This window comes from Pelodiscus sinensis, chromosome 7 (genome assembly GCF_052426305.1).
Source record: "Pelodiscus sinensis isolate ZL-2025 chromosome 7, ASM5242630v1, whole genome shotgun sequence".
NCBI classification, from domain to species: Eukaryota; Metazoa; Chordata; order Testudines; family Trionychidae; genus Pelodiscus; species Pelodiscus sinensis.
Genome location: NC_143058.1, coordinates 14139484 through 14164467, shown reverse-complemented (window position 1 = coordinate 14164467; position 24984 = coordinate 14139484). Strand labels below are relative to the sequence as shown.

Below are 24984 nucleotides of genomic sequence, written 5' to 3'. Positions count from 1 at the left end.
ATACTGGAACTAACCCAGAAAAGCTCTGCCATGTCCAAGGAATACGTCTGCTTTTCCAAAAAAAAATTTGGAAAAGCAGATACGTTTTTTCGGCGTCCCTGTAAACCTCGTTCTATGAGGAAGAAGGGATGTTCCAAAAGATGTTTTTTCCCGACATTTGGCCCACTGTAGACGGGCCAATTGTTGGAAAAGCCTCTTTCAGAAGAAAAGTGGAAAAAGATACACAAATTGTAGTTCCAACAGAAATTTGTAGTGTAGACACAGTCTGAGTAAGATGGTTTTCTTCCTTTTAAATCTCTCCACCAATGCTTCCTTCCAGCAAGACAATAAACAAGGCTTTACATATTTCTCCTCTCTCATTGGTCCCCATCGCTACTGGTTCCTATGTCCCATCCCCACACATTACTCTCTATTTTGCCTCCTTCTGCCATTCTCATGGTCTTCATATGGCATGCTCCTTCTCTCTCCTCCTTTCATCCTGTTTCCCCAGGAAATTCCTGATGCCTCCTTCTCATTGGGCCAAATCCTGAGGGCTTTACTCCATTTTCATTCAGGGGAACTTCTGTTGACTTACTTGGTGCACCTGCACAGCACCCTAAACTTGAAATAAGATATGCAATTTGTATATCTTATTTCAATTCTATTTCAAAATAGCTCATTTTGAAATTTGGTGCATCTACACAGCGCCAAATTTCAAAATAATGCACTAATTCGAGACATCCCTTAACCCTCGTGGAACGTGGGTTACAGGGATGCTGAAATAGCATGCCAGTTATTTCGAAAAATATTTCAAAATAACTAGTGGCTTGTTAAGACAGGGGATAGCTATTTTGGGATACCTCTGGTATCCCGAAATAGCCGTGCTGTGTAGACACACCTTAGGAGTTTGCTTAAGTTAAAACTGAGGGCCTTGCTCACATTGTTTATGCTACTTGTCCCAGTGATTCCAATGAGACTGCGTGAGTGCTCGAAAGCTGCACAACTAGGCTTTGCTGTATTCTTGAACTTAGGCTTTATTTTTGTTTGTCTGCTTTTATTTAGACTGTTAATCTCTACAGAGCAGGGAACATGTCTTGCCCATGTTCTGTTATGTACTGGGTAAATGTCAATGTTCTACACTACTAATAGGCCAAATCCTAAAGACATCACTCAGGGCTGGTCTACATGGATTCTATAAATTGATCTTAGAAATCAGCATAATGTAAGTTAATTTACAGCCTTCTCTATACTGCGCTCTTGATGGGAGATGCTCTCTCATTGACATAACTTCCGCCTTTTGGGGAGGTGGATACAGAGGTTGAAGAGAAAACACTTTCCCATCCACTTAGCGTGTTTTCACCAAACCTCTAAATCGAAACCGCTGCATTGATCACAGCAGTGCCCATTTTGCCAGTAGTGTAGACATGACATCGGTTCTTAACTGAAGCCTGAGTTTCCCAACTTGTCTGAATAAGCACTACAAAAACCAAGCGAGGCACCAGGATTTGTCTCAGTCATTATTATCACATTGGAGGGCATCTACAACAACAACTGAGTGGAGCAATGTGAATGTAATACATCGCTACAGTGAAAATAACAACATTTTCCAAAGAGTTTTTAAATGATGTCTTTGGCCACCACCAGATTAATCAGACAGGCATCTATGAATCTACATGGTTTGCCCTGCATCTTATTGTAATATTCAAATGCTCTGCTGTTCAGCTTCCCGTTTGCCAAGCCCCTGTCTACTAGATTTCATTATGATCACACTGTTTTGATTTGCTGTCAAATTCCTGTCTGCGATGTCTTCTGCACCAGCTGATCCAGTCCTGCAGGCACTCCATGTTTGCCAGTTGTTGCAAACACATGTTTATTTCCGAACTGATAGTGACCCGTTTCTTTGGGCTTGCAGCCTTAAATACTGCTGCTTCTCTAGGAAGAGAAAAGAACAGAAAGAAACAATCTACACAAGAATATCCTCACAATGAAAGAAAAATGATACTTTGCTGACCAAATCTCAGTAATATGTTCTACCAGACATACTGTGTGCAGAGTTAAAGCTGAAGAGGATACTAAGGGTGAAATTCAGCCTTGTGCATAGGGAAAACAAATAGCCTATGCATTATTAAAGATCTCAAAATAGGGCTTACACGGGACTTGTGTTGTGCACAGACCTTGCTTTAGCTCACTGCACATGGTGAGTTTCACATGACAGCTCAAAAAGTGAGGAACAGCTTTATTTATTTATATTTTGGAGAGAGGAAAAAGCAGAGAAAACTATAAATTGATCATGATTATTTCCAAAACAGTACTTTTAAGCAGTGATTTTTGCCTTTTTTTAAAAAAATCTCCTGGCCTATAAATCTCTTTATGGCAAGAAAAAAAAAGACAGAGGAAGAAAATGGGTTAAATTCCACCGCACTGTCAAGAACTTTCAGCATTTTCCTCTAGCACCCTATTTGGATGGCAAATCAAGCAATACACAGCCTTAAATTAAAAGACAAAAGATGGTTTCATGGAGAAGGGGCAGAGAAGAGCAAGAATGCTTAAAAGATTCTAAAACATCCCTTAAAGTGTAAGGCTGGAGGCAGGCAGTGTGCTTCATTTAACAAAAGAAGGTTATGGGATGACTTGATTACAGTCCAGACTTATCCACTTACAAGGGCACCAAGAGTAAAAAGTTTGTTCATCAAATTTGCAGATGACACCAACCTGGCCAGGGTTGCAAACACTTTGGAGAACAGGATTAGAATTCAAAGAGACCCTTGCTAAATCCACTTACAAGGGCACCAAGAGCTTCCATGGGCTCCTGGGTAAGGGGGGGGGGCTGACTCCGCGCTCCCATAAAACGTGGGGCCTGCCTCGGCTAGAAGAGGTGGAGGTGGAGGCAGCCAGTCCTCAGCACCACCCAGAGCGTGGTGCACCCCCCGCCCAGAGTGCGCTGCCCAATGCTCCAGGTGGTGATTAAGGGCCCGGGCTCTGGCTGTCACTGTTGCCACAGTAACAGTGGCGGTGGCTGGTAGCCTGGGGTCTCTTTGAATTGCCAGGCCCTGGGGAAACTACCTCCTTTGCCTCCCTCTGCCCGCCCCCATCGGTGTTCATGTTCTGTAGGGAACAGAAAAACGATACTGGAGGGCAGGCAAAGGAACACATGATTCAATGGCTAGAAGTCAACCTAGACAAATTCAGACTAGAAATAAGTCACATATTTTTCACAGTGATGTTAGTTAACTTTCGGCACAATTTACTGAGGATTTTGATGGATTCTCCATCCTTGGCAATTTTTATATCAAGATTGGCTCTTTTTCTAAAACACACACTGCAGTCCAAACAGGAACTAATTTAGGGAGTCTCCTGTAATCTGAGCCTTAAAGAAGGTCTGACCAGATAATTACAATGGTCCCTTATCATCTAAGAATCATTATTGTTATGCCTTATTTGCATTATTGTAGTGCCTAGGAGCCCCGGTTGTGGGCAAAAGTGCTACAAACACAGAGCAAACATATGGTTCTTGCCCTCCAAAGAGCTTGCAAGCTAAGTATAAAACAAGAGGCAACAGATGGATCACAGATTTCCTGTGCAACTTGGAATTCGTCAATTCACCGCTCTGTGCCTCCATTTCTCCATATACAAATTGCAGATCACACCTAATTCATGGCCGTGTTATGAGGCATCAATTAATATCTATAAGAACCCTGTGAGATATTCAGATGGAAGGTACAAGAGAAATACAAAATGTTGTTATTTATTAATGAGTCAGAGCTGAAGAATTTGCATTGAACTTAAGCAGACTTTAAAACCAAACAGTGATGTACGCTGTGCAGAGAGGCTTTAATGCGTCTCAAAGCTGCACGCAAGTGACAGGTGCTTGTGTCAGCTACCCTGTATAAAAAGTGGTGCAAGGAATGCTCCGTTTGTCTTTGAGTGACAGGCCTACAATGAAGAAATAACTTGCACGAGACATTGTCAACACAGACAGGAAAAGGTAAACACAGTGCTTCAGCTTTGTCACTGTCTGTCACAGGCTGGCTGGCGAAACCTTGAAGGCAAGATGGGCCGAGATCTAGCAGCTACCCCTCTGCCTTGCCCCTGATATAGTCACATAGGGGCCATTTAGAACCATAATCAGGTGTAACAGAGTTCGAGTGACGGACCTCAGCGGCAAAGGGAGACTCAAACAGAGCTGAGCTGAGCAAAACAAGAGGCAGGGAAGGACGTCTGAGGTAAGGGAAGGGTCTGAGGTAGGCAAATTGAGGAAGGCTTTAGGGACAGAACTGATCCCTGCAGGGGTCCTTGGCAGAGAGCAACAGGGCCCACCGACTCGGGGCCCAACAATTCAAAAGGGCTGGGATTCCCGGCTGCTGCTACTACTGTGGTAGCTGAAGGGGAGGGGGGAGGGCGCTGTGATCTGGGCAGTGCTAAAGGCTCACAACCCTCAGTGAGTGCCTCTTCCCCTCTCAGCCCTCTCACACACACCTTGCCTGGAGCCCGCTGACAGGCTCACTCACTCTCTTGCGCTAGGCTGGCTCTTTGGATCCTTCTCTACAGAGCCTCTAGCCTGTAAGCAGGGCCAGGACAGCCCCTGGGAGTTTAAAACGCTAGCTCCTAATTTAAACACAGTTTTCAACATACCACACTAGCCAATACTCTATCCCGTTCCTCACACACCCACTCCTGGTGGGGAGTAGCAGGATCCCAGCACCTGCTTACTCCTGCATTCCCAGACTCGAGTTTCAGGGAGGCCACGGAGAAGCACTGTCTTGCTTCTCTTTATGTTCACACAGCTCTTTGCACAATCTGGACCCAAAAGTAGAACAAAGTAAATTTTCCAGTTGCCATAAGCAAAGTTCCCCTAAGGAATTAAAGAAGTGGGAGTCACTGCCTACAGGGCAATGCGCCTTCCTACATCTATAAGTCCATTCTCAGTAGGACCCCTGCCATGGCTACGTATCAAACTAAGCTGTCACCTTTCCTTCCCCTTCCTTGGTTGCTTATAAGAGGGGATGGTTTCCTTAACTTTACATTGCTTTAGAACATCTAAATCACTAGCATCCTCACCCACTGTTTTACTGAGCTAGTGAGAATTTATGGACTTTCCAGATATTGGCATATTTCAACCTGTGTAACCCCAAAACCAGACTTTTAATCAATGACCTTCAGAAAGTACATTGCTTCCTGAATGTATCAAAGGCTGCTCAGTGTAATCCTTTTCCAAGTTAATTGGCCCTGGAGTACTGTACATACAATCAGATAAAGTACTGGTTTTACTTTGCAGTCATTCAGAACCATAAGCTGGCTTTGCTCTTCGCCTAATGCTTCGTTGTTATGTCAAATGAAATGGGGGTCAGCCAGTCAGGTGGTGAATACTACTTACTTGCTTACTTACAGGGTTTGCTTCTAAGAGGCAAACTGCCTTTGTACACCCAAACTGGACCTGGTGGATCAGAGTTCAGCACCTTTTCCATTTAACTTTGACTCAGTTTGGCCAGATATAGGGCTGAACCTTGGCAGATGTCTCCTTCCTCTGGCTGGGGGCAAGACAAGGCAACTGATGAGGCCTTGTCTACACTAAAAGGAAGATCACCGCTGCTGCGATTGATCTTCTGGAGTTCAATTGAGTGAATCTAGTCAAGACTCACTAAATCGAACACTGAGAGCAGCTCCCGCTGGTATCCAACCCTCCTCCTTCTGCAAGGAATAAGGGAAGCCGATGGGAGTGTCTGCTGTCTCCTGCTGTGGGGATGGTGCCAAGCTCAGCTTAAGGAAAGCCAACTCCAGCTACCTATTCTACATAGCTGGAGTTGCATACCTTAAGCCGAGCTGCCGGGTTTAGTGTAGTAGAGGAGTTCAGCATCCACCTTGCTAAACCCTGTGGAGCCATTTGTGCACAGAACTGTGCCCTGGATCTATCAGTGACACTTATTGGCTCAGGGCATCTTATCCATTGCAAATGTGGATGCCTTTTTTCAGATATAGCCTGGCCTCAGATGTGGTGCTAAGCCTGAACAGTTTACATTGCATTGCCTCTCCAATGCACTGCTTTTCCAGGTCGTTAGGTGCCTTTTGGAACATACTGCAGCCAAACTATTTCCCTGTAAAAATGTCTCGATTTTCACTGGGAACCTTCCCCTTCGCCGCAAACACAGTGGGCATGTGAAACATGACTTGAAACTCTGATAAAGAACAGAATTGCCAGACACGTAGATGAGCATCATTTGTTGGGGAAAAGTCAATATGGTTTCTGTAAAGAGAAATTGTGCCTCACGAATCTACTAGAATTCTTTGAAAGGGTTAAGAAGCATGTGGACAACAGGAATCCAGTGTACTTAGATTTCCAGAAAGCCTTTGACAAGGTTCCTCGCCAAAGGCTTTTCAGCAAGGTAAGCTACTGTGGAATAAAAGGGAAGGTCCTCTCATGGATTAATAACTGGTTAAAAGATAAGAAAGGGTAGGAATAAATAGTCAGTTTTCAGAATGGAGAGAGATAACTAATGTTGTCCCACAAAGGTCTGTACTGGGACCAGTCCTATTCAACATATTCATAAATGATCTGGAGAAAGGGATTAATCGTGAGGTTAATTATTTTGAAAGAACTTATTTTGAAATAATAACTCCCAAAATAACTGTTTCAAAATAAGCTTATTCTCCAAAGGTGTGTCTACATAGTGGTACTAGCTCAAATTAAGCTAATGACAAAATTTACTTATTTCGAGCTTATTTTGAGATAGTCTATTTTAATTTTGAATTAACCCTATTCCGACAAGTCCCTTAATCCTCATAGAACAAGGTTTACTGGGATATCAACAAGCCCATTATTTCAATTGCATTTCGGAATAACAGGAGTGCTGTTAAGATGTGGAAAACACTATTTCAGGATACCAGACATATCCCAAAATAGCCCCGCTGTCAAGACGTACCCCAAGGAAAGCAGGAGTTATTATTTCAAAATAACCAGCCCCTTATTTTGAAATAACAGGCTTGGCAGTGTGAACACTCTGCTTGTTATTTCAAAATAAGGGGAGTTATTTTGAAATAACTCCCTAGTGTAGACAAGGGCTGAGGTGGCAAAATTGCAGGTTATAGTAAACTGCTCACAATAGTTAAGTCGAAAGCAGACTTAAGTTCAAAAGTTCAAGGTGCCTGGGCAACAAAAAATGGCAGATTAATTTTAATGTTGATAAATGCATATTGGAAAACATAATCCCAATTTATACGTACAAAATGATGGGGACTAAATTAGCTATAACCATGTAAGAGAGAGATCTTGGAGTCATTGTAGATAGTTCTCTAAAAACATCCACTCAATGTGCAGCAGCAGTCAGAAAAGCAAACAAAATGTTAGGAATCATTAAAAAAGGGATAGGGATTAAGACAGAGAATATTTTATTGCCTCTGTATAAATCCATGGAACACACACATCTTGAATACTGCATGCAGATGTGGTCACCTCATCTCAAAAAACATATTTTGGCATTGGAAAAAGTTCAGAAAAGGGCAACAAAAATGATTAGGGGTTTGGAACAGCTGCCGTATGAGGAAAGATTAATAAAACTGGGACTTTTCATCTTAGAAAAGAGGAGACTAAGGGTGGATATGATAGATGTCTATAAAATCATGATTGGTATGGAGAAAGTAAGAGTAGTTATCAATGGTTCACTCTCAAAGTAGGAGACCATACCTAATTATGTTCCAAAGGGTTCTGACTGGTACTATTCAATATTTTCATTAATGACTTAGATGAGGGAGTAAAAAGTTTGTTTATTAAATTTGCAGATGACACGAACCTGGCCAGTGTTGCAAACACTTTGGAGAACAGGATTAGAATTCAAAGAGACCCTTGCTAAATTGGAAAACTGGTCTGAAATTAACAAGATGAAATTCAGTAAAGACATATGCAAAGTACTACACTTTGGAAGGGAAAACTCAAATCAGTGCAAAACTACAAAATTGGGGATAAGTGGCTAGGTAGTAGCAGTGCAGAAAAAGAGCTGGTGGACCACAAATTGAGTATGAACCTACAGTGTGATGCAGTCACCAAAAAGGCTAATATCATTCTGGAGCATAAGCTTTTGTGGGCAAAGACCCACTTCGTCAGATGCATCTGACGAAGTGGGTCTTTGCCCATGAAAGCTTATGCTCCAATACATCTGTTAGTCTATAAGATGCCACAGGGACTCCTTGTCGCTTTTGCAGATCCAGACTAACATGGCTATCCCGCTGATACTTGACATCATTCTGGGGTGTATTATTAGGAATGTCAGATGTAAGACATGAGCAATGCTCCCTCTAATCTTTTCCATCCACATGCAGATCTTTTCCATCCATGTGTGGAATAATTTTTGTGTGCACTGAGGCATGTGCAAATGTGCATGACCGACAGAAACACAGACCTAGCTGTGGTCTTTCTGCTAATAAGCTGGGCAGCATTTCAATCTCTCCTGAGTGGCCACACAAGTGCACAGCTCACAGGGACCTCTGGACACAGGACGTAATTGTTGCATTCTGCTTAGCACTGGTGAGGCCTCACCTGGAACACCATGCACGGTTAAGAGCACCACCCATTAAGAAAGATGTGGATAAAATGGAGTGAGTCCAGAAGAGAGCAATAAAAATAATAACAGGTTTAGAAAACCTGACCTATGAGGAAAAGTTTTAAAACCTGGAAGGTTTAATCTCAGGAAAAGAAACTTGAAGGGACCTGATCATCATCTTCAAATAAGTAACGGGCTGTTATTAAAGAAGACAGTGATCGATTGGAGTCAAGTCCATGGAAAGTAGAACAAACAGTAATTGACTTCATAAGCAGCAAGAGAGATTTAGGTTGGAAATTAGGAAAACTTTCTATCTATAAGACCAGCTAAGTACTAGAATACGTTACCAAGGGAGGTTGTTGAAGCCCCATCGCTGGAAGTTTTGAAGAACAAGTGGGACAGATACTTGCCGGGGATAATCTAGGTTTACTTGGTCCTGCCTCACCACAGGTTGCTAAGCTAGATGACCTCTTAAGGATTTTTCCAGACATATTTCTATGATTCTATAAGCAGCTAAAAACGCCTCTCCAGGAACATCTTCTGCACAATATGTAGGAAATGAAATTGGACGTGGGTAGAATGAGCCAAGAGCTGTGGTCATTGATGGACACTGTAAGGACCTTGACTGAAAACCCTGGTCAGATAGCATGATCCCCAGCAGCACTTAGAGGCTTGACACATGAACCAAATAACTGCTTGGACTTCTGTGGCTATTCCAGGCTTACAGTGCTCAGTCAGGAAGAACCAGAGCAGTCCAGGTTAATAGACTGCACAGGAGTCTCAATCCACAAGCAAACTCTTCCAGGAGTGATAGACAATGACCTACATCACTGGCTGGTTATCGCATTTCCCCACCCTTTTCCTTTGGATTTGTTTTCTTTTCACTTATAAACAGTGGCTAAGGTGCGGTTACTGCCATTCGTTTCATTTTTGACAATGTTGTTTTGCTAGTAAGTTCACTGTACCTACTGCATGTTACTCGCTCCGTTACTCCCTGCAGCTGCTGCTGCTGGAAAGAACAGAATCAACCCACCGTGCTGTTAAGGAAATGTCTCAAGACAGTGCTGCGGAAAGATCCCTAGAGTGGGGGCACATGAATGCATGATTTTCAGTCCCGACTGATGCACACGCCTGGAGAATGCGACCACCTCTTCAAAGTAGCAGGGCAATATATTCAGATAAGTCCAATAATGTCTAGGTGCATTTCCAATGACTGGCCCTGCCTACACACCATTCCCTGATTACTGTGGCTAAACATGCTTGATAGAGAACAGAGTCTTCAACTGCTAATTCTCATAGCAAGAGCATTGTGAAATCTGATTCCTTACTGTCACCATCTAGGGATCATGTCTCCACTCTTGGCTTAGCAGGAATTTCTTTCTCCTCTTCTCTCCTTCACTCCACTTACTTTCTTCTCACTTGTCTGCATGATGTTTTTTTCCTTCACCAGCACAAAGATTTTATTCACTCTGCATTAGCAATATAACTTGTGTGGAGTACTGGTGACATATTGTGGCTGTACTGGTTAATCACAGGTATGTTTTCCCTGGAGCTATCAGATCTGCTTTGATGTGAAATCTGATGCCTCTTTAGCCACAGTCACACTCAGGGGTATATCTACACAGCATGGCTAAACTCGAAATAAGCTATGCAACTTGAGCTACACTAATTATGTAGCTTAAGTCGAAATAGCTTATTTCAACTTTTTGCGCTGTCTACACTGCAGTTATTTTGAGATAGAGCACTTTTCTCCCGACTTCCCTTACTCCTCGTACAATGAGGGTTACAGGAGTCAGAGTAAGCAGTCTTCCAGCTCAACAACATTATGTCAAAATAACTGCTTGTGTGACTATATTATTTCAGAATAACATCAGTTATACTAAAATAATGCTGCTATGTAGACATAGCCTTTGAGTCCAATGCTATAATCCCAGTGTTCCCAAAACAGCCACTGAAGTCAGTGGGAATTTAGAGTGTTCAAGAAAGGCAGCTTTGGTCTTTTATGCCTGATATTTGTTAAAGGCTAAATGATGTAGACTTTCGATAAATAAGTCTACAGTGTTGGCATGCAATAGAGAGACAAATACACAATATTATTTCTCTTTCAAAAGCATTATTTGAACACCCACTATATTATATTGAGACTTAAAGTTCTCATTTTTAAAAATAATTTGCAATCACGTAGAGAGTCTATAATCTCAGCTACATCTCTGACTAGAGCCCTGAGTAAGCAAAGCATTTAAGCATCTGCTGAAATTCTATTGATTTAATAAAGTTAAGATCATGCCTAAATAGATTGCAGAATAACGCTATAACTACACAGACCCTTAGGCATATGCTTAATTTATGATCTAGGACCAGCAACACTGTAAACACCCAGGGTACGTCTACACTACATGCCTCTGTCGGCAGAGGCATGTAGATTTGTTTATTCAGCAAAGGTAAATGAAGCCGCGATTTAAATGATCGCGGCTTCATTTACATTTACATGGCTGCCGCACTGAGCCGACAAACAGCTGATCAGCTGTTTGTCGGCTCGCCGCTAGTCTGGACGTTCCCCCTGTCGACATCAAAGCCCTTTGTAGGCATCCCCGGTAAACCTCATTCCACGAGGAATAACGGGGCTGCCGACAAAGGGCTTTGATGTCGACAGGGGGAACGTCCAGACTAGCAGCGAGCCGACAAACAGCTGATCAGCTGTTTGTCAGCTCAGCGCGGCAGCCATGTAAATGTAAATGAAGCCGCAATCATTTAAATCGTGGCTTCATTTACCTTTGCCTACAACCCTAATCTACATGCCTCTGCCGACAGAGGCATGTAGTCTAGACACAGCCCCAAAGGAAAAGACAGTCCATGCCTCAAGCATCTTTTAGTATAAATGATGCATGACTATAATTTCATCTGAAGAAGTGGGTTGTGCCCACGAAAGCTCATGATACCATCTACATGTTTTATTAGTCTCTAAGGTGCTGCAAGACTGTTTTTGTCTTTTAAGTTTTTCCAGTTACAGACTAATTTGGCTACCCCTCTAAAGCTTTTGAATATGAGGATAACGTCAAGCCTGTGAGCAGTCTTATTCATTTATACCTAAAGTGTAAGATACTTGGGGCAGGGACTGATGTTTTACTCTGTGTGTTTACAAGGCCACTCACAGTGGGGTCCGGCTCTCTAATTCAGAGTCCCTAGAGCATGGGTTCTCAAATTGGGGGGCATGTTCCCCTGGGGGAGGTGTGAAGAAATTCCAGGGGGGCACAAGGCGATCCAGCCTCCCCGCTCCCCAACAAGTTTTGCTGCCCTGGTCAGTCCCTCCTTTTTGGGGGAGAGGGGCTCAACAAGTTTTGCTGCTATTTTTGCGAGGGGTGGGGCATGAGGGTTTTCAAAAATCAAAAAGGGGGCATGATGCCGAAAAATTTGGGCACTACTGCCCTACAGGATACTGCATTATATATAGTAAATGTTACCCCTTTGTGACCCAGCAGGTTAGTGGACATTTGGGGTCCTATGATTTCAGTTAAGAGAAGAAACTGATGTTGGAGTTGGGTATGTTTGAGACAATCTTGTTTATTATAAAACCACGTTTCCCTAAACACAGCAGACATCAAACAGCAGGAGATAGTTTCTTTGCTCACAGTTCCAAGCCTCCTTAGACAGTACTTAGTCCCAAAAAACTAGTTCTCTCTTTTGCTAAAGGCCATGCACCCAGTGCTTATTCTGGCTGCATCATTGACTTGCAGTTCCTTTTTAGTGTTGGGGGGGGTGTATGTGTATGGGCATGCACACACTCTTTGTCTCTCTCTCACACACACACACACACTTCCATGCATTTATATTCAAACAATAGCCAGCAAAACCTCTCTTCAGACATAAGATTTGCATGGGTGTTTGGTTTGCAGAGTGACATGTGGCTCTATCTGAGGGGAAGCTGCTGCTGCGTCAGCTATCTGGTCTCTTATAGGACCTTAATTGTTTCTTACATGTATCTGTAATAAATAGTAGCTGATACACTCACCAGTTTAAAGAAGGTTTAGCCTAACCCATAACAATAATGATAATTCAAGTCAATGGGATTAAACTTGTGTATTTTATTGAACAAGGTCCTAAATATACCCCACACTGACATTACCATTTAGAGAGCAGCTATAAATATTAGCTTTAACTGACAGCATTTTCACGCTGCAGTGAATAAACATAAGTGTAAATTAACAGACTAGACTATAACTCAGAAAAATCAAAGTAACTGGCTTCCCCCATCACATAGTACAATCCAAGAATGTAGTATAAATTAATTCAAATATTGCCAATTTCCTTTTATGTTTTAAAAGTGTCCTCAATATACAGCACTATCTAACCTTGTTGAGATTTTCTTAAATAATTCTGCCTCGGGATACAGAGCTTTTTTTTTTTTTTTTTTTTTAATATAGCAGTGATGGATCTATATGGCTCTAAGAGGCAGATTCTCCCAAACACTTAAGGCATGACCTAGAGGAGATGACTGAACTGATTCTGTCAAGAAGGGTTTGTATTTTCTTCAGGGCTAGTTAGGAAAAGGGAAAAATCTAAATATGTTTTGACATTTGTATTTCGAGTGTTATCTGTCAAATGTGCCAGGACTAGTTCATAAATTTACTAAAGACTGCCAGGGCTATCCAACATATCAATAGCAAGATGTACTCTATATATGATCTAGGCTGAAAGACAAATTTATAAAACACAAAAATATACTGCAAATTTGAAGACGATACAGCGTGGACATGGGGGAAGTCAGTACCATTTTTAAAATTGCACAGTAGACATCTAGATAAATGATGTCTGACAATTCCATCATCAAAATCCAGAGAGAAAACAAATCAAAGAGGTTAGATGAGGTCATGAGACACCTCCTCCCCCGAAAAAAATCTGATCATCATCCAGGAAATATCTTCTTAACCTTGGTCCTTTATCATTTACATTAAGTTTGCTGCAGGGAAAATTTATTCTGTAGTAAGTTTAGCACTTCTCATTTACATCTAATTGTACCAGAATGGTGCAAGCTATGTGGCTCCAAAGGTCTGTTTTGTCATTTACTTTCAGGCTTTGCCTATACTTACCAGAGATCAACATTCTGGAAATCAACACTCCAGAGATTACCTCCTGGGGTTTGATTTAGTGAGTCTAGTCAGGACTTGCTAAATGAAATGCTGATTGTGCCCCTGTTAACCCCAGTATTCCACAACGCTGTGAGGAGTAAGGGAAGTCAACGGGAGAGCTTTTCCCGTCAACTTCTAGAAATGGGACTACTGCAGAAATCTGATTTAATGTTCAGCCACTCCAGCTTCACTATTCTCATAGCTGGTGTTGCATGTTTATATCGAATTTCTCCTCCGGCATCGACCTGGTCTACATCAGTGAGGCATTGCTGAAGGAATGCTAGGAAGTTGAAGGAATGTCATCCTAGGGTAGGAGAAACAAAAGATAGAAGCATCCCTTTGGTATGACCTGTTGGTATTGACCTAAATCACTTAACTGCCGAACACCCAGCTCAGGAGGTACCTGGTCACATGGTCACTTTGGGTACAACCAATGGTAAGCAAGGTGGCTAGAATGGAGAAAACTCAAGGAGCAGCCTTGCATATCCCCCTCCAAACCACTGATGCAGTTCAGGTTTGAAGTGATCGGTTTTGTCCAAGAATTTGCACTATGTTCTATATTTAATTCTCTGTGTTCAGTATGGGTCCCTATTTGCCATTGAAACAAAATGCAGGACTATGTAGCACTTTAGAGACTACCAAGATGGTTTATTAGATGATGAGCTTTCGTGGGCCAGACCCACTTCCTCAGATCAAATAGTGGAAGAAAATTGTCACAACCATATATACCAAAGGATACACTCCTTGGTGTATATGATTGTGACTATTTTCTTCCACTATTTGATCTGAGGAAGTGGGTCTGGCCCACGAAAGCTCATCATCTAATAAACCATCTTGTTAGTCTTTAAAGTGCTACATAGTCCTATATTTTGTTTCAGCTACACCAGACTAACACGGCTACATTTCTATCACTATTTGCCATTGGTTTTCAACAGACTTCAGAGCTGTTAGGATAATTTCTGTTATGCCAATAGCACTAAATTAGATCCATTTGAAGGTGATCCGTTCCATATGCTTCTGCAAAGCACACTGTATTGCTATTTTAATAGCTTTGTATTCTAATGCTGCATTCTAATCCATGCACCAAGGAGATCTGCAGTAGTCCCATTATTACATTATATTAAAATGCATTATATTGGATACATTTCTAAATGCAAATATATTTGCACTGTCAGCAAAACAACAAGAGCCATCTAGGATAAGCTGCTGGGCACTGTATTAACAACATTGATTTACACATGGAAAATGCACAAATTGATGGGGCATTGTACATTGTAACTAAAATGCCAATAAAATATAATACAATGTAAAATAATTGCGTTTGTCCTCAGCTGAGTTCATAGTTAGACTCCAGGTTGAACTGGGGGAGGGGGAGAAGACAGTTGTTTTCTAATTTCTCTTGGAATCATATACAGTAAAAACTCAGAGTTACAAACACCTCAGGAATGATAGTGGTTTGTAACTCTGCAATGTTTGTAACGCTGAACAAATCATTATGGTTGTTCTTTCACAAGTTTACAATTTCACGTGGACTTAATACAGTTTTGCAATGCAATCCAATAGACTCATAGACTTTAAGGTCAGAAGGGACCATTATGATCATCTAGTCTGACCCCCTACACAATTCAGGTATAGAATCTCACCCACCCACTCTTGGAATAATCCTCTCGCCTATATCTCAGCTATTGAAGCCTTCAAATAGTTTAAAGACCCCAAGATGCAGAGAATCCTCCAGCTGTGATCTGTACCCCATGCTACAGAGGAAGGAGAAAAACCTCCAGGGCCTCTGCCAATCTACCCTGGAGGAAAATACAGCTATGCAAAATAAAAACACTGCTTGTAACTATCTTTATTAAATGAAACAAGCACAGGAAGTTTCCTTGCCCTGCCAATCCTTTTATACGCCTTCCCTTTATTTTTTAACAGAGAACTGTATTTGGGGTGGTTTGTTTTGTTTTGTTGGGGGATTGTCTCTGCTGCGCCCGATTAAAGGTTAGTTCCAAATGAGGTGTGTGGTTGACTGGGTCAATTCACAACTCTGGTTTTCAAAATTCTGAGGCTCTGCTATATGTGATATTGACATGGTTTTGTTTTTCTGGATTGTAACCTTATCTTTAGTGAGTCTGCATTTATTCCAAGTTTTTTCAAGACAAATAATGATGGGATCATTAATTCCCTGAGTGCTGCTCCTCCCTGCACACTACAATGAGTTCTGTCAGCATTTCTAAAAGCGGCCCCTAATTTCTGATGGTGAGCACACACACACACAAAGAACTCAATAGCAGTGTAGACGCAAGTATTGTTTTTCTGGAAAAACAGATATTTTTCCAGAAAAATGCTTCAGTGTAGACACACCCTCAGTCTCATGTCATAGCCATTCCTCATTTGAGAGATGCTCCAAAGCGGCCAGTGATGTTCAGAAGAGAAAAGACTGGAATTAGAAAATAAAGACTAGCTCCATATTTTAACTTCATCAGGCTGCTGGAGCATTACTATGGATACAGAAGATGTGGGACCTACCTGAGCCTTCAGACTTTGCTGGGAGAAGGAGTAACACCAGAATAGCAAATACTAGTATTTCTTTCTATTTTGTGAAACTACTGAAGTTGTATAATCACAATAAATAACCTGGAAATAAGCAGGTGGGGACAAGCAATGCCACATATCGGATGGCATCCTTGCAGCCACATTCTGTAGTGTGGGACTTGCCCACACAAGGAACACTGGCAGACCAGCACAACCGGTTTCAGGAGCAGCGAGCGCTGGTCTAGCACCAGTGATTAGAAAACATTCTGATCCCCCAGCACTGCTCCTCTGCATCTGGCAGCCACAACCCTCTGAACCGCCATGCTCCTGCACCCAGCAGCAGCCCCCAGGCTTACCCCCCACGACCCAAAGCCAGCTCCCATGGTTCATTACATAGTAAAGGAGATGTCTGCTATGACCTATGTCTGTAATTAGCCTCTCCGCCTGAGACCCACAGAGACGGGGACTTCCACTAGCACAGGGGTGGGCAAGAAACAGCCTGTGGGCCAGATCCGTCCCGCAAAGCCTATAAATCTGTCCCACCCTGCTGGGATCCTCAGATAGGAAACAGCCCTAAGCCGTTCAAAGCAGCTGTCGGTGCCATGTGCCTCTCTGTGCTGCACACTGGGGGAAGCGGGGGCAGGAGAGGCATCACACACTGACTTCACCCCAGCTCAATCGCTCAGCTGCCAGAACCACCCAATGGGAGTTGAGAGATTGTGCTGGGGGTGAAGTCAGTGCATGTGGCACAGAGTGGCACATGGAGCAGCCAGCCACTTTGAGGATAGGCAGGGAGTCTACTGGAGGGTCCCGCTTGGCTGCTAGCTGGGGGCTGCCTGGGGGAGCGCCTCCTGGCCAAAGCCTGCATCTGGTACCCCACCCCCTCCCACAACCCAGCTCACTGCCCCAGGTCACAACTTCCTCCCAGACCCTACACCCCTCCCCCAAGCCAGAATCCTCTTCTGCACTCATACCCCCTCCTGGACCCTGCACTCCAGTCCCCTGCCCCAAGTCACAGCCCCCTCCTTTACCCAAACTCCCTCTCGGACCTCACACCCTCTCCTGCACCCCAATTCCCTACCCCAAGATTCTTTCTGAGCCGAACCTCCATCCCAGACCCCACAACTTCTCCATAGAAAAGTGTGTTCCTTGACCACTTACCAAAATCTTGGTAACGGACGCTAGTTCGAATTAACTTTAATAGGTGCTACATTAGCGCTCCGCTACTTCGAACTTAATTCGAACTAGCGGAGCACTTAGTTCGAACTAGGAAAACCTCATTTTACGAGGATTAAGCCTAGTCCGAACTAGCTAGTTAGAATTAAGGGCTGTGTAGCCCGTTAATTCGAACTAGTGGGAGGCTAGCCCTCCCCAGGTTTCCCTGGTGGCCACTCTGGCCAACACCAGGGAAACTCTATGCCCCCCTCCCGGCCCCGGACCCCTTAAAGGGGCACAGGCTGGCTACGGTGCCCGTGCCAGGTGCAAGCCTGCCAGCACCCAGCCAGCAGACCCTGCACCTGGCACGGATAGAGCCACCCACCCGATGACCCAGCCCTCCCCCTCTTCCCGGGACCTCGTCCACGATCTCCGCACTAGACACAGGAAAGTGGCCAGCTAGGGCAGGAGAGTTGCCAGCCTGGCCACCCAGGAGCAGGTGTGCAAGAGAATCAAGGGGGTCCACTGAGACCCCCAACCCTGAGCCCTGAGCTTACAATGGCCATCCTGGGTCAGACCAAAGGTCCATCTAGCCCAGTAGCCTGTCTGCCGACAGCAGCCAACCCTAGGGACCCTGGAGGGGATGGACCGAAGACAGTGACCAAGCCATTTGTCTCATGCCATCCCTCTCCAGCCTTCCACAAACTTTGGCCAGGGACACCACTCCTACCCCCTGGCTAATACCACTCCATGGACCCAACCTCCATCACTTTACCTCACTTCCCTTTAAACTCTGTTGTAGTTCTAGCCTTCACAGCCTCCTGCAGCAAGGAGTTCCACAGGTTGACTCTTTGCTTTGTGAAGAAGAACTTTCTGTTACTAGTTTGAAGCCTGCTACCCATTCCTTTCCTTTGGTGTCCTCTAGTCCTTCTTTATGGGAACTAATGAAGAACTTTTCTGTATGCACCCTTTCCACCCAACTCCTGCTTTTAGAGACCGCCATCCTGTCCCCCCTCTGTCTCCTCTTTTCTAAACTGAAAAGTCCCAGTCTCTTTAGCCTCTCTTCATATGGGACCTGTTCCTAACCCCTGATCATTTTAGTTGCCCTCCCCTCTCCCAGCCTCGCTCTTCCCCTCTCCCACCTCTTTTTCCCAGTCTCCCCCAGTTTTGTTCAATAAAGACAGATTCCATTTTGGAAGACACATTATCTTAATTTTGTACATCAAGAAGAGGGGCTAGGGAAGGGTAAGTGGAAGGAGGTGAGGGAGGAATGGGGCACGAGCCCCCAATGGGGAGGACTGGGCTGGCTCTGCGGGCGGAAGCTCTCCTGCAGCCCCCCAATTGCCCCCTCTCCCCAGATGGCAGCCTGCGGCAAATGCAGCCGGGCTGATGGCCGAGTGCTGTGATGTGCCCAGTGTGGGTACTTTGAGCACTCCAAGCCAGGACTGGTTTGCAAGCGGGACACCCCTGAGAACTGTCTGTCCGGGGTGGGGGTCGGGACCCTTTAAGCACAGCCCTCGGCTAGCCTGAGGCAGCATCTCCACGCTCTAAGTCCTCATCTGATGCCCTGCCGGCACTGCTTCCGGCCATCCTTAAGCCCGGTTCAGGGTCCACTTAATGTGGACATGCTAGTTCGAATTAGCAAAATGCTAATTCGAACTAGTTTTTTAGTCTGGATGCGTTAGTACGAATTAGCTTTGTTCGAATTAACGTTGTAGTGTAGACGTACCCCAAGAGAGGACCAGATCACTGCTGGCCTGCGACTTTGCTGAGGAGCTGCTGGGTATTCTCGCTCCTCCTTAGCGCTTCTGGGCTGCCTGCTGCGTGGCCTCCTCGGTTCTTCGCACCCCAGTGGACGCATTTGTTGGGGGCTGGCTAGAGGTCCAGGTCAGAGATCACCGTGCATGCTCCTAGGGGGCAGAACAGAGTCCATAATCCAGAGGTCTCAAATCCGTGCACTGCTGGGGGCATGGAGAAATGTTCACGGGGTGCAGCTGAGGTCTGGCCCAGGAGGGAACATCCCTCAGCCCTCTTCCTTGGCCCCAGTCCCAGCTACCGCCCCTGCTCCCGGGGATCCACTTCCTGCTGCAGCTGCTAGTCCCACACACAGGGCCCAAGCTGCTGGCCAAGACCCCCAACTGAGACTCCTGTCCCACCTGCAGTTAGGGTCCCAGCTTCAGCCCCCTTACCTCTGTCTGTGTCCCTCAATTTCGGAGCCATGTTCCTGGCCCTGGCTCTGAGGGGTAAGGGGAGGCACAGACAGCAGAAAGGGGGGTGAGGTAAAGAGTTTGGAGACCACTGCCATCATCTGAGGAAATTCTCTCTGTCAGAGCAGCAATCAGGCAGAAAACGATTTTCCTAATCACCAAACATTCTGCATGCTCTTCCATTCAGCTGTTAAACAGACACAATAGATGTTCCCTTTAGTGATGAAATCACACTAATAGGACAGTTTAGAAGGCCTCCTAATATCTCACAGGCAGCTCACCCAAGACAATCCGAAACTGTTTCTAAGGCCTCACTAAGGGGATAGATAAATATTTAAACTGCCTATTAAATGCTGCATTAGCTACATGCAATGCACCCAGATCCATGCAATCACAGTGTTCCGCTCTCACGTAGCACTTTTCAAAGCACTGGAGCGACATTACCCAGCTGAGCCTCACAACACTTCCATGAGCTAGCTAAGTAAGTCACATTAGCCCCCCTTTTACAGGTGATGAAAGTGGGACGAGCAGTCAAGTGACTTGCTCAAGGTCACAGCTCATCAGTGGCAGAGCTTAGATAAGAATGCTGATGTTCCTGGTTGGTGTCCCAGTGATCGCTCTATTTTTAAAACGGGTTTAAGACATTACCCTGTCCTGGAAGGGGATAATGCAGAAGAGTGCAGGAGAACAGACGTGGTCACTTTGTCATATAATGCGGGGGAAAGAGCCAGAGCAAAAAAAGTGTGCTGTGTGCTGCAGCCATTCAAGAAAGCCGGACATGCACCATACAGCAACAGGTAACACCATCACCTGAAAAGGGTGGCCCTACTGGGGGTGTGCTGACCATTCAGGCGCCAGGAGAGACAGCGAGAAGGGACAGCATTTTCTTTTTTAGCATCAGGACACGTCTACAGGTTTCTGGAAATGCTTAATTCATCCTGAATGCACTCAAAGGCTTAACAGAATCAGTTCCATATTAATCACATGATACCAACCATATGATTACATGCGCCATGCCGTCTGCATTCTGTAAGCACAAGCCCAGTGAAAAGCCACGATCAGCACAGCTTGCCAGCTGCAACAGAGAGATCCTGCCCCGTGATGAATTGTCCTGGGTGGGTCCCCAGCTGTATGCTGCAGAGGCAGGTTTGACCCCCAGGATTTCATGAAGTTATTTTTGTGCGTGATTCTAAATACACCAAAGCACTTCCTATTGAGAGACACATTCGTGTATAAATAGTTACAGCCCCTTCCTTGCGCTCTGAGGTGTAATTAATACATAGAGCAACTGCGTCTAAAATTCACAAATGCTTGGGAAGATGTAAAATTTAATTAGTTTGCCCACACGATGCCATATGTCAACTGTGAGCTCAATTATTCTTTATCGGGAAGCACTGACTGCACTTTTTTTACATTAATAATTTCCTCCTTGGAGTCATGCTTAATCAACACCCTGAACTTACAACACACACACACACACTGAATTAAATGTTGAGCACAAGGAAATCGGATCCTTGGTAAGTAAATTACAGCATAATTTTGCTTCATTCCAAACCCACATATACAGTATTAGGGTCAGATTAGAATCCCACGTCATGGGACGGATTGCCGTATCACCCCAGAAACATGCTATTTTGCTTGCTCATGGAGATGTTCCTTTCAGCCTGGGTATGTTTCCACCCACTGTTCATTTGAGGTGCTGATCACTCATGCAAGGCCATATAAACTTTGCAACAGGGGCTGTGCAGGGAGGGTAGCAGGGCATGAAGGATAGGGGTGCGTCAGCAAAGATTTCCCCTCTGCTGAAGGGGCAGCTGAAACTGGGCAAACTGAGGTACAGCTCAGTATTGCTGCAGCTTAGGGGCCAGTGCCAGGTTTATGCACAAGTGCAGTAAATTACATTCTAGGGCCTCAGATTACGAGAGGCCTCTAAATATAAAAAAAATGACTAGTTTTTAGTTGCATCCTCACCTCTGTACCAGTACATATGCAAATATAAAACTTTATTATTTCTGTTTTTATTGTCCTTTCTGTTAGACTAACACACGGTTTTTTGGTAATGCTATGGAACCTCTTAAATCTGATATCGTTTAAGGCCCCAGGATGTCTTAATTTGGCCCTGCTAAGACCCCATCTTGAAAAGGGGAAACTGGCAGTAAGAAGTTACCGTGCAGTGCAGTTCTTACCTAAGGATGGGAATCATAGAATCATAGAATAATAGGACTGGAAGGGACCTCGAGAGGTCATCGAGTCCAGCCCCCCGCCCTCAAGGCAGGACCCAGCTCCATCTACACCATCCCTGACAGATGTTCTATCTAACCTGTTCTTAAATATCTCCAGAGATGGAGATTCCACCACCTCCCTTGGCAATTTATTCCAATATTTGATCACCCTGACAGTTAGGATTTTTTTCCTAATGTCCAATCTAAACCTCCCCTGCTGCACTTTAAGCCCATTACTCCTTGTCCTGTCCTCAGAAACCAAGAGGAACAAATTTTCTCCTTCCTCCTTGTGACACCCTTTTAGATATTTGAAAACCACTATCATGTCCCCCCTTAATCTTCTTTTTTCCAAACTAAACAAGCCCAGTTCATGAAGCCTGGCTTCATAGGTCATGTTCTCTAGGCCTTTAATCATTCTTGTTGCTCTTCTCTGTACCCTTTCCAATTTCTCCACATCTTTCTTGAAATGTGGCGCCCAGAACTGGACACAGTACTCCAGCTGAGGCCTAACTAGTGCAGAGTAGAGCAGCAGAATGACTTCACGAGTTTTGCTTACAACACACCTACAATCATATTTGCTTTTTTTGCAACAGCATCACACTGTTGACTCATATTCAACTTGTGGTCCACTATGACCCCTAGATCCCTTTCCGCCATGCTCCTTCCTAGACAGTCGCTTCCCATCTTGTATGTATGGAACTGATTGTTCCTTCCTAAGTGGAGCACTTTGCATTTCTCTTTATTAAACCTCATCCTGTTTACCTCTGACCATTTCTCTAACTTGCTAAGGTCATTTTGAATTATGTCCCTATCCTCCAAAGAAGTTGCAACCCCACCCAGTTTGGTGTCATCTGCAAACTTAAGTAGCCCCAGATATGAATGCAGTAGCCACTAGGCCACTGCCTATAGTAAAAGATCCTTTTTCAAAGGTTGGCTATAGATATAGGAGACACCTCACTCAAGGGACCCTGACTCACAGCCCACACAGAAGTAGGACAGAGAGCAATCTGTCTCTGGGGAAGGAACATAGAGTTATCCCAGAAAGGGGAGATTCTTTCTCTCAGATGCATGTGTAACCCACACACCTAGTGGGTGTGATTCACTGTCCCATGTAGTGGCACTTAGCCTACTTACAGTAAGAGATAAGAACAAGTGAGCTCTACAGCCTAATTTGAGAGCCAGCTGGTTTTATAGCTCAAGCTATAGCGGCTCCTACACTAAGCTCTAGAGGTCCCAGGTTTGAATTTGGCTGGTGGTGGTCACACAGGCAGCTCACGGACAATGACAGATGCCAGAGAGGGCATGTTCCACCTGGCACTGGGTAACTGGATCCCAGGAGTGAGTGCGTGGATGAGCCTTGCCTGTGGAAAGCAGATAGGCTATCCAGTAAACATGCACACAGAGAGGCTAAGCAGGTGGGAGCACTGTGAATCTTGGGATAGGTGCCCAGAGAGATGTATGGCTTGCCAGGGCCACAGAGAGCAGCAGTCTGAACACAGGGCTTGGCAGCACAGGAAGGGGCCAACCTCTCACAAGCCAAGCTAGGCTACCACAGCTTAGCTGACTCTATAATTCCTTGCCTGTGCTTAGCATGCGGCGAAGCTACATCCTCAGGCACTCAAGGGCCCACTGAAGAGACGTCCAAAGTCACTGGCAGACAGGGGGGCAGGGATGGGAATATAACCCTGCCCAGCGGCAGAGGAGTGCAGCGAGGACGAGAACCGTGTTGTCATTCACACGATGGGGGTCTGTTTTTTTTTTTAACTGCAGGGAGAGGCAGGGCCAGATTAACCTGCCCCTGGGTCCTATGCAAACAGGCCCGCTGAGAAGGGGAGGAAAGGGGACAATTACCCTGGGAACTAGCGATTCAAAGGGGGCCGGAGCTCCTGGCAGCCTCCACCATTATTACATCAGCAGCCAGAATCCCAGGCCCCTTTGAATCACCACCAGAGCATCATGCCAGGGAACTCTGAGAGCTGGGGGGAGAGAGATGCTCCATAATCTGGGAGGTGCTAAGGACTGACTGCTTTTGGCCCCGCCCCTTGTGGGGGCACAGCGCACCTTGCCCTGGCGCCCCCCAGTGGCTGTCAGCTCCGCTGTATGTAAACACGCACCTCTGGCCTCGGCACTCTCTTCTCGTGGATAAGAACCATTAGCCAGAGAGCACACTCGCTGCAGCCGGGCTGGCCATTCTGTGCTGCTCAGCATGGCAGAGAGGCAGCCCAGCAAGATCTGGATCAATGGCATTGTGACCCGGTGCATGGGGGTGCTGCATCATTCAGCAGCCACTCCTCCATCATGGCGACCAGCGCAGCCTCAGGGGGAGCAGACAGTCCAGGCAGATCCAAGGTACAGCCGGCCTGGCCATGATAAGTGTACAAGATAGCTGTTTGGTGGGCCCAGCATACACATGAATGGCACAAATTAGTGTGAGTCAGAGAACAGGAAGAAGATAAAGAGAGGAGAGGAATGGATGAGGAAAGGGAAGGGGTGCACCAAAATTATACCATTACTCACTACACGCAGCATGACTGTAGCTCCAGGCTAGCTAGTATAAGGAAGATGATGCACTAATTTTTTGCCCTTCATTTACACTAAGATAGACTCTGGCCCACTAGTGACACCAACACTAACGATTAGACTGGACTTTTTTTTTTAACATTGACAATATTTCAAAATTCTAGCTTTGGGGGGAAAAAACTTTTTTTTCTTGACCAGCTTTATCAACAACTAGTTTTCATATTGGCTCAAAGGCCTCACACATTCACCAAGCCTCAAAATATTCCTGAAAGGTAGGCAAAGGCTATTACACTGACAGGCCTCCAGTGTGTCAGTGACTTGTTTTTTTTCCCTAAATCACACAGTGACAGGCTCAAGGGATTAAATGCTGTTAAGAGTCATGACTTGGAAATGACCTTTTTGCTGTTTTGTCTCCATATTCTGCATGTTGCGCTACACACCCTACAACAGAGAAATACTATGTTTAGCACAGCATACCAGGAACATCACATGCATTTTACCTGGTGTAGACAACAGCCAGCTTCTGTGCAAGTTCAGAAAACCAACCCTGCCTTTACTACATGTGTTGTGTTCTTATCATGTCATAGAATGAGATTTGCTTCTTACATTTCTCCCTGGGACCCATTCACACCCTCTCTGCATGTTTCCTTAGGTGCTATTGTTCATGTACACATGGGGTATGTCTAGACTACTTCCCTCTGTCGCCAGAGGGATGTAA

At 44.9% G+C, this 24984-nt stretch overlaps 1 long non-coding RNA gene across 1 annotated transcript; it reads right to left on the bottom strand.

Moving 5' to 3' along the window:
* Positions 1-1466: 1466 nt before the first annotated feature.
* LOC149524036 (uncharacterized) lies at positions 1467-24071 on the bottom strand. Its single transcript, XR_016350125.1, has 3 exons — positions 23861-24071; positions 19047-19227; positions 1467-1911 (listed from the first exon to the last, which is right to left on the bottom strand). It is a non-coding gene; the product is annotated as an uncharacterized LOC149524036 (long non-coding RNA).
* Positions 24072-24984: the final 913 nt, after the last annotated feature.